Source organism: Bidens hawaiensis, unplaced genomic scaffold (assembly GCF_021521415.1).
Source record: "Bidens hawaiensis isolate Kalapana, Puna unplaced genomic scaffold, B.hawaiensis_p1.1 tig00040815_1, whole genome shotgun sequence".
Classification (NCBI taxonomy): Eukaryota; Viridiplantae; Streptophyta; class Magnoliopsida; order Asterales; family Asteraceae; genus Bidens; species Bidens hawaiensis.
The window spans coordinates 1-12,097 of record NW_027497227.1 but is presented as its reverse complement, the minus strand read 5'-3'; the positions used below and the strand labels follow the sequence as shown (position 1 = coordinate 12,097).

The window sequence follows — 12,097 nt, the reverse complement described above, 5'->3', positions numbered from 1 at the left end:
AGACCTTAGGATATTAGTAAAAATGAACAATATCAATTTGCCATATTTTGTGATATCTTGTTTATGGTTATTTTATGGATAATTGTTATGTGACATTTTCGATGTTGTGAAATGAAATGAGTTTATTAAATATTGTCACTTTAATTAGTGTCATGTGCTTATGGACAATCGTTACACCTCGGCATTTTCCGCCGCCTTTGGTCAGGGTATGACAGATGCTACCCCTGCTTATGAAGTGCATCCGCCACTATATGATTTGATGGTTATGCTATATATCTCATAACTAGGGCTGTTCACAAGTAGTGCTAGGGTGGTTTCAAGCTCAGGCTCGAAATTAAACGAGGCAACATTGTAACACCCCGACCAAAGGCGGATTATACATCGGGGCGCCACATATTGTTTCATTACTCGTGACACTATTGGTGTCAATATTTATTAATACACATTTTATCGCGCACGCGCAGCGGGGAAAATAAAGAACATAAATCAAACATAAATCAATATATTATAAATTATAACGTTCAAACATCATTAACTTGTCCTGATACATTTTAATTCTAGGTCCAAAAGTAAAAAAAACGTCCTACGTGTCCACAAGCTCCAAAACAGCTACTGCAAACCTGAACATGTGTTAAAATGAACGTCAAACACTTGCGTGTTGGTGAGAAATCAAGTTTAATACAATACATAGATAACAATAAATCTGCGCGCAACATGTGTATGTCTGGTTTTCAACAAGGGTGTAATCTGATCGGGACCAACTCTAAGAGACAAGACTGCCAGTGCTCACAATTGAGCTCACAAACAAGACTAACTGTGCATGTGTATACAAAAGAGAAAATCATAAACGATAGTTCTCCCGTGTTCATCTAATGGTACCATGAAAACTGCGGAATAGACCGTCCATACGGTTAATGATCCACACATACAAATAAACAGCCAAGTCTACGTCCTCAACACATGGGATACTGCGCGACTAAAGTTCATAAACAGTTTAAGACTCAAGTTTTGTATGAACACATGAACATCCCAAAGCATTTAAAATAAAAAGGGATTAGATACGAGATAACTCACTTGATAAACGATGCGGTGTAAGATAAAGCAAGAACCAACTTTAAACAAGCACAAGTTAACCTATAAATAAGATTATTGTTTTAATGATCTGTTTTAAGTCTTGATTATAAGTTAGCATAATTAATAAGTAAATTATTATATATAATATATATATATTACCGGAAAAGCAGGGAAGAACAGGGAGGAAGACGGAGGCAGGAGAGGAAGACGGCAGAGAGAGCAAGGAGCAAGAGAACAGGAGAGATTAAGTGTTTGTGTGTGATGTGTTATGAAAATATTATTATTATTTATAGGAAAACCCTAGGAGACACAAACCCTAGAAAAAGGGGAAAAGATCTCAAAAAGTAAAAGAAAAGATATCAACGGTAAAAAGTTCTGAAAAGTAAAGATATCAAAAGATATGACAGCTGCAGGGGGCAAGATAAAGCTGTCAGGAAAACAGTAACAGGCATGGGCGGTTCAGATAAAGGTACTGGTCAAGCATGGCAAAAGCAGATTTCAAAAGATTATGTCAGTCACTTTTTCTACCAACCAATGGGGGTTGGTACGCATGCTGCGCCGAAAGTAACTATTCAGACATTAGATGGGTCAGGTCAACGGCTCAAAAGATAAGACAACACAAAAGCAAACGGCTAGATTTAAACAGAAGATACAAAGGTTAAGCGCGGGAAGGCTGAGTGCGCGAGCGCGAAGGCTGGCACAACAATCCTTAGCGTACTGCGGGAAGAATCACATCCTTAGCGTGCTGCGTGAACTAAAATTCTAAGCGCATCGCGGGAAGAACATGCATTCTTAGCGCGCTGCGAGAAGAGTTCTCTTCACGCATCGCAGGAACAAGATGTCTTCACGCAGGCTTCCATGTAAGGAGTCTGGCGCGTGGAGCTGCAGACATCCTTAGGCGGAAAGAACCAAAGGACAAGCATAGAGTTGAGGGAAACAAGGCTTAAGGGCGGGACGGCGACAAGAGGGAAAAGAAGGCGGAAAGAGAGAAGGAAGAGGGACGGGACGGCGGAAAGAAAGAGAGAGAAAGAGGCGGGAAGGAAATATATATTATTATTAAAAGTAAAATATAAGTATAAATAAATATTAAATCATAAAAGAAAGAGATCGGATAAGGGAAACGGGTACCTGGGTCGGGTCGGATCGGGGCAGATGTCACAAACATAGCTAGGCTCTAGCTCGATTTTGAAATTAAGCGAGCTTAAGATCTAGACAATGAGTCGAGTCAGGGTCGATTTTGGCTCAGTTACAAAAATGATCCAAATCAGTTCAGGATGTTTCAAAACAACTTCTTATAGCTAATTTTATTCGAGCTTTTATCGAGTGAGCCACGAGCCCGAGTTTCGAGCCCGAGCCTCGAGCTTTTTGAACAGTCCTACTCATAACTATGTTAAAAGTTAGAACTGTTGGGTCGAATCATGGAATCTAGTGAGGTTTATACGATAGCATAAGCGCGCGTAATTAAATTGCGATTCCATTATAAATAATAATAATAATAATAATAATAATAATAATAATAGATGAAGATTGGGGGTATGTGGTCAAGAAATCTAGAACGGTGTAGTAAAGAGGGGTGATTTTATGATGAATCGGGATAAATAAATAAACAAACAAGTAAAATAAAATAGAAAACCACATAACCTTTTAAATAAGCTTGTATAAGATAATAATCTATCTACTCTAATAAAAGACTATAAATTCTTGCCACTTATCAATCTCATAGTCATCTCTACCTTTTTTTCAACCAATTTAAATATATAGTCTTTAACTTTTAAGCCATTTCAATATATGAATTTCAGTTTATTTTTATTAAACGTAAATCCTAACTGATTCTTTCATTAGCATTAATGGTGAAATAAGAAAATAAGGAAATATCAAACTTAAAGTTGCAGGTCTGTCAGAATAAAATTTTAAAGTCACAAGTAATTGCAATTAAAAAAAATAAAGGTGCTTTATTGTCGAAGAATTTGGATTTGTATGGTAATAAACTACAAATTATTTTTAAACTGGGATTCGAGCAGCGTTTCAATTTTTTTTATATAAGATTGGTTTCAAATTTGAATTTAAAATTTTCTCATGTGCATTTGAACTCAAAAAAATGTGTATTCTCTTAATTTTCTCCAAACATTTTGTGTTAATTATGGTTTATATTCAAAATAATAAAGTTATACACAAAATAAAAAAAAATACAGTTATAACATTTATTATTAAAATATGCTATAAAAAATTTATTAAATTTCACAACGTAACTACAATGTAACTTAATATAAATATTTATTGTTTTATTTTTATTTTTTTTATTATTTATAACTTAATCATGCTCCTCATTATATTTCAAGGATATTTCAGTTTCACATTAATTTAAAAAAATAATAATATGGTTAAAAGTCATTTACCATGCTTCCGTAAAATCCGAAATCTTTGCTTCTTCTTTTTATTTCTCTATAAGTTATTAAAAATATATATATCGATTAATTAAATATTCCAATAATTCTCATAATAATAACTAATAACACGAGATTAGTATTTAAAATTTAATCATTCATTATCCAATACTTTCAACTATTATAAATAATAATCACTACCTTCACTTTATATAACTTTAAATCTTCTAATATTCTACTAAACCTGAATAATCACTATTATTTTGAACAATGGCTTTAAGGTTAGTATGTCTTTGTCATTTTCTTAGCAATTACATTCATATGAAATGAAACAAATCATTTTGTTATAATTTAATTTTCGGATTTATATGTTGCTTGATTATACAATTGTTAATTGTAAAACATAAATTTAATTAAAAAAAATTGTCATGCACAAAATATTAATGACAACAAATTTATCATGATCAATCAGTTTCAAATTCTAAAGATTTTAAGGATGGTTATATTATTAAAGTTTAGGTAATGAGGTTTTTGGAATAATCATGTTTTTGGATAAACATGAGTGGATGATATCAAATGACATCATATTAATTGATTTAGGTAAGATATAAAATGTGTGTGAATATTTTTATTTTGTTAGTTTCATTGACATATTATCATTATCTGGGTTGGTATGCACTTGAAGAACCTTATTTGTCAAATGGACAACTATGCGTGGTTATATTAAGAGTTAAAAGCAGACCTATATGTTACCTTATCAAGAGTTACAAGTAGACAACGACTAAAGGTTTTGATATTTTGATAAACAATGTATACCGACCAATACAATCACCAATTAGTGTACAAAAAAGTTTTTACTTATTTGTAACATATTTATGTAATCTTAGTTATGTAATTTGTGTAATTTTAATGTAAGTTGTAATTGTATTAACAATATATGATCATTTTGTTGACTATATTTCACTTAATGGTTAAAATTTTCATTAACTACACGTGTAACACACGGATCTCAAACTAGTTTATAATATAAATTCCTATTCCTTGATCCTGTATTTCTCGTGTATCTTTATCAACAACGTTTAGGCCGCTAGTAGGTCTTTCATCAAGAATCAGAGAGAACGCATATATGTAGACGTTCCATCAACAACTTCTCCCACTAAGTTGACTAGAAATGAGTTGGCCTAGCTTCGTCATATCTTATGATTACTTTTTCGTCATATTCGGTCATCAAAGAGCACTTCAAATGGCCAACTCCATTAGCTTGGCACACATTTTTAGCATGATGTGGGTAAATAATGCACCATCAAATTTGTAGGCTGGGTTTGTATGAGAGCTTAAGAGGTGATTCTATATGATAAATGATACTGATGAATCAAATAATTAACTATGTATTCAAGTAGTATCATCGATAAATATTCATACATCTTGATTTACACTGGCGACATTGTTTGTTCATGGAGTAAGACAACGTGGATCGATCCAAACATATCTCTTCATATTGGATTGGTATACAACGCAAAGTCGATCATTACATGTCATTCCTTTTGCTAATGGACGCGAATCCAAGAAATTAACAACTTTTATAAAATATTTGGTAGAATAATAGATTAAAGTCTTGCACAAGTTTCATAATTATGATAGCAGGAAGTTTGGTACACAACAAACAAGCATGTAATTCTGATTGTTTTTTCTGTCTAAAATGCATGATTCAAACAAAAAGGATGAATAGTTCACTTTAACTGATGGGTTAGTTGGTAAGTCATATAAACTCACATTGCATGATTAATTTCATATGGATGACGGTATTTATCTTCTTTCTTTTGATTTAATTTGGGTTTTAACTTTAAAATCGAAACATTGTATCACTTTCTCTCTTAATACAAATTTTCTTTGTTTTTTTAATTGAATAATTGTCCCTACGCTTTGCGGCGGGAGCGTATCTGTTGATACAGAGTAGCTTGCGTGTCGTGAAGAGGACACTTATAAAACATAAAGTTAAGAGTTTGTTCGCGTGTTATGGTGACTCGGTTATAATAAAATCTATATCGCAACATAGGTAGAGAAATAAGGCTGTCTATGTAAAAATTAAGTTGCGGTGAAGAAATAAAAAATATATTATAGCTATCGATACATATGTAGATATTGTCGTTTGTTTTTAATTTTAGAGTAAAATTATGTTTAATAAAGAAGTTAAAAATATATAATGGTTGACCTAGATCGATTTTAAACAAAGTAACATTACGTTGCGAAAAAAGAGTTAAAAAAAATATATTATGCCAAAAGAAAAAAACATATAAATGAAACAAAGTATTAAAATGCTTACAAATGAACAAAGTTATTATATTTGAAAATAAATTGTATATTGGTATGAAGAGATTGTAAAGAAGTAGTCGGTTAGATGCAAAGAAGTAATTGGTTTATTCTATGAATAGTAAATGTTGTGTATTAATTAACATTTGGTTTTTAATTTATATATATAATAATGAAATACGTAAGTTTTATATAACAAACTATTATATATTATTCATATTTTTGAAGCACTTCACAAACCGACGCTTTGGCCGAGTGGTTAAGGCGTGTGCCTGCTAAGTACATGGGGTTTCCCCGCGAGAGTTCGAATCTCTCAGGCGTCGTATGTTTTTTATTTTTTATTTCATTTTAAATTCACGTTTTTGTCTCAAAAGTCAAAGGGTTACCACAACCTGAAGTCACCTTACATTAAAAACAATACATGCATATTTTATTTGCAATTAATACTAACTTTTTAATTACACCATTAAAGTGGGTTCAAGTCCCATAGACAAAAAGGATTAAATGTTAACTATTCAAAGAAAAAAAAACTAGTGGTAGGAAGGAATCGGTTTTGCGGAGACCCAAGTTTGATATCCACTTGTATTATATTGGGTAAATATTGATAATAAAAGATTTGAGCTAGGCATTACGAGATTGTCAGTTCGGATCCCGAGCTCACCCGGGTTTTTGTCCCAGCGTGTGTTACGCCAGAGTTTTTGCTATTGTGGCGGCACAACAATTGTCACGTGGCAGCTGCCGGTATGGTTTCCCAGGGAACACCCAAGCCAAACTCTGAAGCCAGCATGGACCCGGTTAAGACAACATAGTCTGGTCAGCAAATGGCAAAGCTTGGACGAGTTCGTCAGGGGGGAGGGGGGCTGACTCAAAATGTATTAAAAAATTTGTAAACGCGCGTGGGGGAGGGGGCTCAAATTTTAAGTCGAAAACGGGTAAATTTACACTATGTAAAAAAAATTCGAACAAAAACAGGTAAATTTACACCATACGCAATAAAACAGGAGGACCTGGGCCACCCGGACCTCACTAACCTTTGCCCCTGTGATGAAAATGGGGCAGCATGACTTTCTAAACTGAAAAGTACGATGACCTAACCATAAAAAAAAGTCGTATTTTTGAAAAAAACTAAACATAATTTTTCTAATTACACCATTAAAAAAACCACTCACATCGACACACTAGCTATCCGCATGTGCAAACTTTGATATTATATACATCAGATTTGACATTGAAGGGAGTTACATTAATAATAACACTTGCTACGTTAACCGGTCAACCAGACTCATGCCTTCTTCTATTTCCACCACCACCACCATCACACCATCAATCACCACCATCCAGCTAGACAAAAAACCCCCCACCACCCTCCGATGTGCACCCAGCCGCCGCAAACTCTGGCGGCTAGGAAGAAAGAAGTCGAAGCTGCCTACGGTGCGACTGGGAGGCCAGAGGCAGTCACAAGGGTCCAGATCAGCGATGGTGAGGCTATTTAGACGAATAAGAATTTGATGGCTAAAGCTGAAGAAAGCGCGTGTTTTGAAGAAGCTGAAAGAGTATTATGTGTGCGTTTTGAAAGACATAACGGAGCGTGACAAAATGTGGGAGAATAATCAACAGTTGCTTCTTATGGAGACGTCGTTCGCGATCCCGGTTATGGGGATTCAGTTCAACTCGTTCCGGTAGCATATAATATGGGTTTCATGAAGAGAGTTCAAGGATGGATCTTGAGAAGGTTTTAGGTCAGATATGAATTCTATTGTAATAACTCTCTTTTAATAAGTTATAAATTATTTTAACAAAAAAATATTTTTTTTAAATAATTTTAAAATAAAATAAATTTTTTTGTTTATTTTATTACCCGCTTGCCTTTTGTTTCGAAATAATTGTTACTATTATGATATTTAAACCATAATATTTTGAAATAAAATAAATTGAACCTAAAAAAAATAATAAAAAAATAAATAAATGTTTCATATGAAAGTATGAATTAAGCATGTAGAAATCTAGGTGAATGTTAGTAAATTAATATAATAAACAACAGTAGAAGGATTAATTCTTCTATCATATCACTGGTAATGAATTGAACGCCTTTTATTTTATATATAGATGTATGTGTGAGGGGCAAGGCGTCAAACTTGTAAGTTCTTGTGGGTTTGGAGCTTGGGTTGAGTAATCTAGGTGGGTGATCTAGACTAAGCGAGTTTGGTTGAATTGGGTTGGAGGGTGATATAGAATCGGGTTGTAGATACACCACCTTCTTATTTGTAATAATAATGACAAAATTTTATAGCTTAAGTACTGAATTTTAGTTAAATTTTAACCATTTCAATATAGGCAATTCTAAATTTAATTATTCATCCTTATCTTTGATCAATCACATCTACTCCATGAAACAATATCTGAATTTCAGTGGCTTTCATTTTCATTTGATAACTAAACAGGAAAAAGAAAAAGTGTAGTTTCAACTCAAGCATATTTTAATAATTTATACAAATTAAATGAGACCTAATGATTTCAGTTTATAGAAGAAGATAATTTATACATCCCTATAGTTATTACTTATTAGTTATAATACTTAGGGTTGTAATTGAAACAGCAACCATTTAACGAGAGGTTTGTTATTTAGTAAATAAATAAACACGAACAACATTTTTGGGTTCAAACTAGACAAACGAATATAAACACAAGTCTGGTGCGTTTATTCAGTTTCATTTACATTTGGAGATATTTGTTATACTCATTATTAATTAAGGTTTGTTTATAAACACATAACTAAAGTAAACAAACTTTAATAAGTATTTTATTCTAAAATGCTTGGTGTTGTCAAAATCCCATTTATTTATTTATTTTTTTTAAAAGGTGGCAATACACTAGTACTTGGTGGGAATGTTGATGATAATATTATATACCGGGGAGCAAAATTATGGGTGTAGGGATAAAAGTGACCACACACTCACCTTTTCGTCTTTTTCTTACTTTAAATGGAAGAGTGAACACCAAATTCAGTTCATGTGGTTAATTCATATAGGAAGATAGAATCATTAAATAAGTTTTTATCATAGTTTCATTTCAAAGTTCAAACAAGTTTTTTTAGCGGGGTGTTTATGGTTCGGTTCTTTAGGTATAAAAATATTTAGGTCGTATAATCTGTCAAAGTTTTAGAAAACAACAAATCATATCGATGTGGTTGGATGGATTTGTCTAATTGAGCAATTTAACTGTTTGGTTTTGCGCAGTTTAAATTTAAACCATTTTTGCATCAGTTTCTTTTATCGTTAGTATAGCTAATACATATATATGGGAAAATGAATATGGCACTCTAGAACCATGGAGAAATTTTGTTGTTACAAAACCTCCTCCTAGTTGGACCGCTATCTCGCTAGACTCCTCTCGGATTTCACCGCCTTCGTTGGTGATCCCAACTCACTCATGATTATTTACTAAAACATTACCAATATATATATAACTGTTTTCAGTTTAACAAGAAAATGAAAATATTTATATTTATATATATATATATATATATATATATTGAAATTGGATACCAAAGATATACCCTTAATTCACTCATGTTACTACCATATCAATTAAGAGTTCTTTTTTTTTTGTGTGTGTGTGTATTGTGACATGAAGCCATGAAGGGTTTAAAGCTGATGTAACTAATTTGTGGATATATAGGGCATACATCACCTAAATGCTTACAAGAATGATGAATGCTTAGAAGAGGTAATATTAAAAGATTAAAACTGATTTAACTAAAACAATGCAGGTTTGATTGGTTTATTTAATCAATTTGGAAGAATGGGTAGAAAGAAGATGCACAACAGAAAGATGGTGGCTTAATTGGTGGAGAAAATTCAGAGAAATAAATATTTTAATTAGGTTTTAGTTAAATTCAATTAAAACGACTTAATTTTGGTAGTTTCTTATGTGAATTTTACATAAATAATAACACAATATTCGCTATATCTAGCTATATATTAAAACAACACAATTTTTCATTTGTTGGTGGAAATTGAACCCAATACCTTACTTTTAAAATGTTTATGGCTTACCAACTCAACTAGGATTAATTGATGTTAATATTCTCTTTTTCTTAATTGGTATAAATTCACAACCTTCCATTTTATTACTTTTGAAATGCAAATACAAATTATTTTTATTAATCTATGTATTTTAGTAATTATTTATATCCTATGAATCCATAAGATATGTTAATATGTATATTATTAAATTTAACTTTTTAACAACCTGGGCATTACACAGGCTCTATTCTAGTATATGCATATAATAACATAGAGTTAAATTTTTATACAAAAACTTATAATCATGCAAATGCGTTTAAAGTTTAAACCATTGATTTCATAAAAAACAAACACATGATACCATAATAATAAATACGTAACCTAAATTACTCACAAAAAATATATAATCACCAAACATACATAGTTACGCCCTTATAACTCCCTTATATAAATAATCACATAACAAGTAATAATAACCACACAACTTATATGATAGTTACGCAAACTATGTTTATAATTACGTATATACATAATTATGGAAGCTATATTAATAATCATGCAATCTAATTTCATAATTACTTCAGTTATCATTGTTGTCTTGATCCGGGCCATTGTAAGGTCTTGTATCTTGTATTAAAAGGTAAAAAAAATTGGATATGCTTTGTATGATTGTATCTAATAGTTTGGGCCTTGTAGAGGTATAGGTGGGCAATACACACATTAATCAAGTTAGACCAAACCCACTTCGCAAGACAGAGTAAGATATTATTAGGCCCACTTAGTGAAGTAAATGTGCTTAAAAAAATTAGCTTTATAGCCCGTGTGATGCACGAGAAACTCAAAATAAATATAATTAAACTATATAAGCTAAATAATTAAATTAAAAAAAAACTAATATTTTATCAAATTAAGCCTTACATAATTTTTTTTCTCAAAAAATAGACAATAATTGTAATTGAAATTACAAATAAACAAAACAACGTTTTTGTAGCAATTAACGCACACAAACAAAATTGATCTATCAATTGTTGGGCCTAGATTATTTATCAATTAACTAAAACTATTACTCTATTTGAACTTAAGACCAATTTTATCACTTAAACAAACTATTAGGCCCAATTTGTCACTAGCTTATTAAAAGTTAGAAGTACCCAAATTTGTTATAGCTTTATATTTGGACTAACGAATAAGATTTTAGGCCCTTTATACACATCTAGGCTCTTATATTAACATAAATTATTTTTGTTTCTACATAGAAAGCATTTTTTGTAAGTTTCTGTCTCTGACAGAATCAGGCCTGATGTGCACGTCAAGCTCTGCTTGGGGTGGGTGAGAGCCAGCCTTGAGTATCAAAGAAGAACTCTTTTAAGGATTTACATTATATGAAATTTCATTGATTTTATATATATGTTAAAAATTAAAAATTCAGCAATACCGTACTCAAATTAAAGATAATGTAAATGCTTTTTTCTATGGTGTAATTGTTTTTTTTTTAATAAAAATAATGTAAGAAAACATTATGGTCCTCACGGGCATTGAGGTTGGGGGGGGGGGGGGGGGGGCGGGGGAAGGGGGTAAAGAATCAAATTAAAAGAAATACATGGTTAAATATAAAAGGACCAAACTATAAATTTTATTTAGACAAACAAAAGTTGGATAAAAATATAAGACAAAAATGTAAACACGTGCAATCAAATTGCTTAAAATAACCAAGCACGAGACACAAGGATATATGTGGCTTGGTCTAGATGGCGTACTTCAATGGGCTGCAACCAAAATATTAACCGTGTGCATAAAAGACAAAAGTGTAAATACTATTTACATAACCATAATATTTAACTGTGTGCATAAAAGACAATTTTATCATCAGCGACTGAATTAGTTTCATAAAATAAAAGACTATTTTATTGTCAGCGACTGAATTAGTTTCATAAAAGACAATTAGTTTCATAAACATTATTGTAATTATTTAAATTTTGCATCATCTTAAACATTAAAATAGCCCTCTCAAACACATTATACATGGTTTAGATATAGATAGGCCCTATATATATACCTATATATATAAAGTGAATACGGTGCTGTCATGCGTGTAAGCATACAGGCAAAACCCTTCAAAACTATGTCGTTTTGATTAAAACCACTAAAAAAAATAAAACTAAATCTCAGAATTTGTTTCCACATTTCCTTCTTGTGTCACGTTCTTTCATCCTATATATCTTACCTAAAACTTGTTTTTCCTTTTAACATCTTTGCCTTTTGTTTTTGAATATTCATGGTCTTCTAGAGTGTGTTGTATACTCA

The 12,097-nt window shown here is 31.7% G+C and overlaps 1 non-coding gene across 1 annotated transcript; it reads left to right on the top strand.

The window, feature by feature from the left end:
* Window positions 1–6,009: 6,009 nt before the first annotated feature.
* TRNAS-GCU (transfer RNA serine (anticodon GCU)) lies at window positions 6,010–6,091 on the top strand. The gene has a single exon. It is a non-coding gene; the product is annotated as a tRNA-Ser (tRNA).
* Window positions 6,092–12,097: the final 6,006 nt, after the last annotated feature.